This window comes from Etheostoma cragini, chromosome 17 (genome assembly GCF_013103735.1).
Source record: "Etheostoma cragini isolate CJK2018 chromosome 17, CSU_Ecrag_1.0, whole genome shotgun sequence".
In the NCBI taxonomy this organism is placed as follows: domain Eukaryota; kingdom Metazoa; phylum Chordata; class Actinopteri; order Perciformes; family Percidae; genus Etheostoma; species Etheostoma cragini.
The window spans coordinates 14,886,034-14,894,631 of record NC_048423.1 but is presented as its reverse complement, the minus strand read 5'-3'; positions in this window follow the sequence as shown (position 1 = coordinate 14,894,631).

Sequence of the window (8,598 nt, the reverse complement as noted above, 5' to 3'; positions counted from 1 at the left end):
TGTAATGTGTTAATTAGTGAACTTTAGAGGTGGTAGGTGGATTGTATTACCCTCAGCCAGGCTAGCTGCAGCACTTTTTCAGAGCTAATTGGCTGCTGGCTGCTGGCTGTAGTTTCACATTTAGCGCACAGAACTGAAAGTGGTATCAATCTTCTCATCCAACTCTCCACAAAGAAGCGTGTAGAATGTGCAGTGTAAAGTGTATTTCCCAAAATGTTGAAATATCCCTTTAATGACTCACCAGTCACCAGATTTGTTCACAACCTGTCAAATCAAAATGTGTTCTTATTAATAGCTGTTAACAGATCTATATAGATTTAGTGAATTGGTTATTAACCATTTATAAATACAACAGTTACAACTTACATGCTCTTAATTGAAAGGTGACTTATTAAGTGGTGCCATAATTGCTAAAAACATGGTTTCAATCAAAATTCAGAACTTACTCTAGCAATTCTAAAAAAACTGCAAAAAGACAATCACTGACAGAAAAGCTTAGTATACGGTCATTACAGGATGTGTAATTAGCTGATCGTCACTGATCCGTGTATTTATTTCGTATATTATTTCAATACATACGGCTTTCTGAAAGGACCTTGAAACAGCGTGGCTCTTCGGTAATGGGTCGATCAGGATGTTAGTCATAAAGAGGGACCTGTAATTGCATTCATTATTGAAATGAGTCTGATCCCAGCCAATGATGCTGAAAAACAACATACATTATCTGACTGCACAGGGGTTAAGAGGAGTCTGTTTAGAGGAAATGTGCCACAAAGTCTGTGCTCATCAGTAATTTTCTCTTAAGCAAGAAGCTGCGTTTCTAATGGGGTCGGGACATTAAACAGTCCAGTATTGTTGTTGGAGGAATGAACACCCACCTAGAATGTCTGTATTCTCCATCGCCTCAGCTTTTGTTTAGTTAGAATATCTGCATGTTGCCAGACTTGTACAAAATAACTGGAACTGCCTCTATTTCCCATTTAGTCAGTCATGGGAAAAAAATAAATCCTTGTATCTTTTCATTGTTTTCCCTCGCTCGGCAAACAAATAAACCTCTCTGCTACATCGGTGCAGTGTGAACAGCGTGGTGGTTATCCCGCAGGGAGACAGGACTGCCGTCAGGAGGCTGAAGTGTTTCCTCTGGATAAGAGACATGTGCCTGAAATCCTTCACTGCAACAGAAAACCTCTGATTAGTTAGTTTTCACGTCACATAATATGAACACCCGCATTGCAACTGCAATCAGAAACTGAAAAAGATAGAGATAAAGTGAACTCCACCACTTCGCTACACACACACACACACACAGTCATAGAATGCCATTTATCTTCAATTTAGGATTGTCACAAGTCTTTAGTTGGCAAGCGGTTGAGAATATGCTCTTCTTGAAACCTTGTCAAATCAAATACATTGTCCAATCAGTCTTGAGAGAAGAGAACGGTGACATTATTACAGTCAAAGCCGAAGTGGCATAGGGCCGCGGAACAACATTAAGATGCAATTCTTCAACATTAAGTTATGTAATTCGGAATCACATTTTCTTCCTATATAACTTCTTCAACAAGAAATGGTGAGAGGGAGAGTACGCCAAAGGATAAATTCAATAATTTTCTTATTGTCATCAAATCCCTTGTCTGTGTAGAATGACATAGCTGGCTCATGTGTACCACAGAGATCCATTGTTGTCCAAACTCTATTACAAACACATCAATGAGCCACACAGACGTGTTCCTTCATTACAATGAACCTGGGCACTCAGTCCTGAATCCTGCCGTAACAGTAAATAGTCCCCAACAAAAATACTATTTCCTCTTGTTCGAGTAAACTTTGCTTAAACATGGCGTGCCCTGGTGTTTAAGGTAATTTTCAATTTTTTTTCAAACACACTAACTATCCTATGATATTACAAGCCTTGTCCTTTAATCAGAAATAACAGTCCCTCCAGAAAAACATGATTGTGCAATCGCATAATACGATAATCAGCCAAAGTCTTCATATTTATGCGGGGGCCGCATTTTTTCAAATACACCGCACTTTGCCACATAAATTGCTGATTTCCACGCAAAATAATGCGGGGCTTGCATACCTCCCCGCATTTTCGTTGCAACAAAGTCACAAACAGTATATTTGTGCAGAAAGTTGAAAATGTTCCCCTGTTGCCATGGGAACGTTATGAAGTGACGTAATTACGCAATGTGAACATCATCCAAAAGCTGACATTTTTGCAAGTTCCCGCGATTTCACCGCACAAAATTGCATAAATATCTTGCGTGTTCCATTGCATTGTTTAAGAAAACGTTCCGCATAATCAAGGACTTTTGCCCGCAACAATCACAAAAAAAACTCTTTTCTATTTCTCTGGATGACTGAAATAAGGCAGCAAATAAGTTTGGGCCTGAACATTATAATTTTTACATTTTTAGTTGGTGCTCTACTTAAGTCATTAAAATATTCTCTCAGAATTTACATCTACATTGAGATCTTAGGAGATAAAGGAATATCAAGTCGGGCTGCATTAGATATTCTCTGAATTACATTTTTTTTTAAAGGTAGAACTCTCTATAATCATTAGGGCTGCCCGATATGAGGAGAATATGTGATGTGCAAAAATGTTGGATGAATTTGGTGATAATGATATTACTTGTTATGAAGAAACGTGCATGACTTTCATGTCCAGTGGCCCAGAATTCATCACACTATTCGGAATGCAAAAGTCTGTTGAAATAGCCTGCAGTGCTCTAAAAGTATTTGAAGAGAGACCATAAGCGTAGCTCGATTAAGGGCAGAGTGTGAGAATCAAAAGTCCTTGTGGAAACCTGACATTTACATGTAGAGGGGCTGAGCAGCCTGAATGATGAGGCAATTACCTAACCTTAATATATGCTCTTTCAATTACCATGGGAGGAGAGCGCGAGAGAGAGAGAGAGAGAGAGAGAGAGGGAGCCGTTAACAGATAAGACTAATGAAGTTTAATATGATCTTGCTTCCGATTAGTACACAACAGTGTTTACTGTTGCAGGAATTTTTAAATGTCCGCTTGTCTAAATGCAATAAACCACAAAGTCCACAGCAGATAAAGTTGGACGAATAATCAAGCTGGAGGTGAGAAGAAAACCTTTCAGCTTTGAATGCCTCGGTGACTCAGATTGAGTGGGGATATAAAGCGTCAAATGTTTTTTCATTATCATTAGTGGAAAAAAATAGGTCCAGATTTAACAGAAAAAACACCACCCGCCAAAAGAGTGTTATTTTAATGGAATTAGTGCCATCCAGGTTTACTACATTATGCATAATATAACAAGAGCATGGTGCACGTTATTAGTGGGTTATCCCTTTAAATCCATGTGAAATATTAGCAAAAATCAGACACAGTACATGCCAGATGCTAAAATAACTAAAACTTTGGAAGAAAGAACTTCAACAGTTTGAACTTTAAGTGGTTCGCTTTATTTGCACACCAAAAAGAAAAAGACAGAGCTGACGGAATTGTTTTTTGGGGCTTTTCCACCTGTAATTTTAGAAAGGACAGATAGGTGAGAAAGGCATGCAGGAAATTGTCACAGGTCAGATTCGAACCATGGACCTCTGTGTCAAGTCACACACTCGGAAGTTCATGTGCACCTGCTCTCCCCACTGATTCAACCTGGCCACAACAGAGCTCAATTTTTAGCTCTATCTCAAATCTCGCTTTATCTCTGTCTGTGTGTGTGTGTGTGTGTCTATCTTTGTTTAAAAGTATTACAAGCATAACAATACATTTATGAAAACTCCCACTGTCACAGAGATTTCCTTCCTTATTTCATATCACATGTTTTGGCAGACTGCATTTGCTATGTCAATGCCCTGAAAAGCAAGTGCGGTTCACTTTAGAAAATACACAGCAACAACAAAAATAAACTGATTCATTTTGGTTTCAACTTGCTTTGACAAAAATATTTGAAATGTTGATCTAGGGTCAGAGTCAGCTGAAGAGACTCTAAAGCAGCTTCAATTATATATTTTCATAGTGTTTAGGACAGGTTTTCAGCATAACTTTTTGGGTCACTCTCACCTTATTCAGTGTTTTCTGCCACAGCACAAAGTTTTTGAATTTATTAGCGAAAGTGCCTGATTTTTCCCGCATTGGTTGGTGGAGACCAAAACACAGCTAAAAGAGAATTAATATTAGACTGGCATCAGGTGGTTATTGAAGGTTGCATTAAAGTGTTGCCATTAGCACTGAAACCCCAGATTCCATTAGCTATTTGCACGTTCCCAAAGCATTGGGAGCATAATTGATTATTGTAATTAAGGACAACAAATAATTAATTAAACAAGATAAGAAGAAGAGTTTGATTAGTTGAGATGGCATTTGTGTCTGAAATCAATGTGGCAATGATTGGCAGCAATCATTTATTTTCACTTTACAGCTATTCCAACAAGGTATACAAGAAGTTATACGTATGTGACAAATACAAATTAACAATACTAAATGTGTATTGATGGAACATACTGTAGTTTAAGATTGGGGATGATAGATAGATACCAAAGTTTCTCAACATGCACTGTAGAGTTTTTGGACAGTAAAGTATTTATAAAGCTCTTGAGTGAAAAAACTGGAGATGTGGGTGGTTAAATTGCTTTTGAATTGCAAATAAGTGTGCACAACTTAGGTGCATCCCAAGGAGAGCAGATCTTATAGAGATGATGGAAAATAGATAACACCAGGTATTTTCTTCTTGATCTTTTATGGTGGAATGTTGCATGTTTTATTTGTGTGGGTGCTCCAAATAATCTTGTTTGCAAAGATTCAGCAACTAAATGCATCTAAATATAGACAGAATTGTTCATACTGCACCATTGGGAGGACAATACATTGCAATATCTTTCGCACTCATTTTCCAATTCTCATGTATACAAATACTCTCCTTTTCCTTCTATCTGGAGAAATAGATATCGCAGTTCTGCAGTTGGAGTTAAATCTGCACTAACGCTATCATTCCACTATCAGTGACTTCCCACTTTAGCGCCCCCGGAGGCAGCTGAATTAATGTGTCTGAACCTTACACATTTGTAATATTTCATTAAGGCTCAGTGGCCTAATAAAGCAGAGCGGGGTCAGAAAGAATATTGTATAGGTTCAAACTGGCAAGAGGGATTAGTAATTTGCTGAGGGCTTTTAATTGGTCTGTGTTTTAATACGAAGAAAAATAAATAAAACCCAGTGATCATAAAGTCAAATGATTGTGTAAAATGAAACCAAATAAAGACAAAGAAAGAACTGGTTACCATGTTAAATAATGGAGTAGAGGAGAGAAGATGAGAGGAAATAAGGAAGGAAGGAAGGAAGGAAGGAAGGAAGGAAGGAAGGAAGGAAGGAAGAGAAAATATGAGCTGAGCTGATATTTTATGTTGTCTCTTTCTATACACTCATCTGTACATAAGCCTGATGCACACTCCTCATTATGCTAAGAGGAGTCCCACAGTGCTTGCTTTCAAATAGCAATGCGTCAGGAGAGGTTGTAGAGGAAGTAAGACACCCAGGAGAAACAAAAATAGTTGAAAAGAAATCCCAGGTAAAGTGAGTGTGGTGCAGGTCATCAAATGGAAAAATGGGAATAAGAACAGGAGAGATGCAAAGAGAGTCTCTGTTCTCTCATCAACATTGTTGCTTTCATTCAGTTCCCCATTGAGATTTCAAGGTAGATGGTTGTTAAATTTGAGTACAATATTTACATTACTGTTTCGGATAAATTCCTCCCAACCATACAGTGGCTCACAGGATCCCACTCAAACACATCTCCTCTTCCTAACTCGCACCAGTGTCTGCTGAGCTCTGCCACTTACACCCTGGCAGTGTGTTTAATGAAAACATATGGGAAGTATTTTACATCACCATGCAGTGGTAGTATAATAACAGGTCATCATAGTATTGAATACATTGTTAAAGGAATGGTCCAACATTTTGGGCAATACTTATTTGCTTATTTTGCAAAGAGTTAGATGGTGTTTGTGCAGTATATAAGAAGTTACAGCAAGATGCAAGTTAGCTTAGCTTAGCCAGTCAGTATACGGTTATTTTTTTAACTTAAAAAAAAAGCCAATAAAGGAAATCTGCACTAAAAAAAAACTTCAAACCTTTCATCTTTCAAAGCTGCACTATGCAACTATGCAATTTGGTGGCCACAATAGACTGCAGCAGATAATAGTTTTGAAGAACAGTGAAACATTGATGTATTTTAACATCCTGTCATCACACTACATGACTTAAACATCCTCTTCTTGTAAACTGGTAGGCATGGAAGTGACGATAATGAGTTCCCTCAGAGGCGGGTTTATTGGCCGTTGCACAGTACTGCTCGCCTGCTGCTGTATATGGAAGAAAATGTTTTGCTTCTCACATGGTTCAATTGATCACTTTCGCTGGACAAAAAACGTCCCGCATGTGACCATTCCCAGCAGACTTTTAATCTGAAGAATCTCAATGAGGTCCAAAGGAAGGATCCTTTTGCAGCCCCAATTCATGATTTAGATCTGAGGTGTATGTTTGCATATTCATCTTGGCTATAGAAGCTTTAAGACCAGCTCATTTACCACACTGTCAGGGCAGAGCTAGATGTAATGTTTTATATTGTTATCCAAGGACAGTTTTAGTTCATTTATTGTACTTGACAAAGCATTTGTTTGTGTAAATGTCTGTCTTTCAGATGGCGTATTTGGAATATAAATACATTGTGAGTTTTATAGTCTGGTGTATATTGCTTTCTGTCTTGACATTACAAACACAATTTAACATTGTCTACTCACCATGTCAACCCAGCCTGCTCTACACTTTTGCTTCAGCCATAGTGATCCCGCTGGGCAAACCACCGCTGCAGACTGTAGACACTGCATGTGCTGCAGGAGAGAGGATTCACAAGCAAAGCAAGAAAAGGAAAACGCAGTATGCAAAGACAAGGATGAAGATGATTGCTTGAAGAAAGAATGCAATTATTCATAAAATTATCTTTGGCTTTTCTTTCATTTGTTTTCTATTTTAAAACCCATTCTCATTGGTCTGTGGTTGGCATGGTGACATCTCAGTGGCTGTCTTTGTTGCCTCGGATGAGGAGGTCACACCTCTAACATGCAGGTCGGGGGTTCCTCCTGGACACAGATGAAAAGCTAACATGTGAGGGTCAATTCTATTCAACCTTACAGAGATAAACATTTCCACTGTTCCTTACTCAACACAGCCCGGGTGGCTCCCAAAAAGCTGGGTCAGCAATTACCTTTACTGTAGGGAAAATGAGCTGCCTCGTGTATGTTAAATAATAGATATGACCTAATCAATTCTTTTAGAAGCTTGGGTTGGTGCGAGGCAGTTGAACGCTAATTAAGGCTGCCAGTTGATTATATCTAGTTCCAGGGAACATAAACCGAAAGTACATTGTTTTCAAAACATGAAAATTGTTTTTAACTTTTTTTAAACCTAAAACTCCCTAACCCTGCTTATTGACTAAGATGGCAAAAAGTTTCACTAAATTAAAACAGCTTCTCACAACAACTGCTGTGTAAGGTTTCATAAGACTGTCTTAATCAGATGCTTTCTATCACCCACACACCATATGCCAAAAAGGCATACGTGGGTGGATGTTTGGTTGTTTTGAATATTTAGGCCACCATTTTATTGTGTTTATAACAGTATTAAGTTAATCATATACAGTTAGGCATTTTAATTTTGTGTGCATCACAACTTAAGAACATGACACTGTAATATTTCAGCTGACGATTTCTGCTGAAATCAGCCATACATGCAATGCTTACTCAATTTCTTTATATTGATCAAACAGTAGGACATGTTAACCACGAAGTTCAAATCCATTTATATGCTATTCTAATTATAAATTGTTAACACTGAGACAATGGTGAACAAATCATGTTGATCAGGTTTGTATGAAATACTAGACTCAGTGTTGTTGCAAAGAAATTTCATTATTTTTATGATAGAGGCTAGTTAGTGAATATCCCTTTTATGGATCAATTAAGGTTGTTCTTATGTCTGTATTCTGCTGCACTCTGCTGGTGGTAAGTGATTAGTACAGATTACAGAGTCTGTGTACGATGCTCTGTACACCAACAGCATTTTTAAACTATATTAATCTACCCACACACAAAAGACACAATTGTTCTGCATCCTCATTTAGATTCTATTCCTTATATTTATAATCATCAATAAAGGAATGGTATCATATCAGTGCTCGGTCCTGTGTTGCCTTTCTTTGTTGGACTCATTCTCAGTGAGCCTTTCACTGTATATGGAAATGTCTGCTGCATTTACGTACATGTTGCTCCCCATTACAAGCAATAAACACACACAGGCTCCCGAAGGATGATGACGGATGAGTGTTCTGCTTCAACTTCAATGCGGCAGCATTTCCACTGGCAACATTAATGCATGTTTCACTCCATGATACTTTGGCTTACATGTGAGCTAAAAACATGGTCATTGGTCTGAAAAGGTTGAGAAACCTTGTCACCTTTGAATGTAATGTACTACTCATACACTGTATTAGTCCTTTTTATGTGTGGAAAAATGGGGCCAATAAACCGGATTCTGATTAAGAATTATATAATATA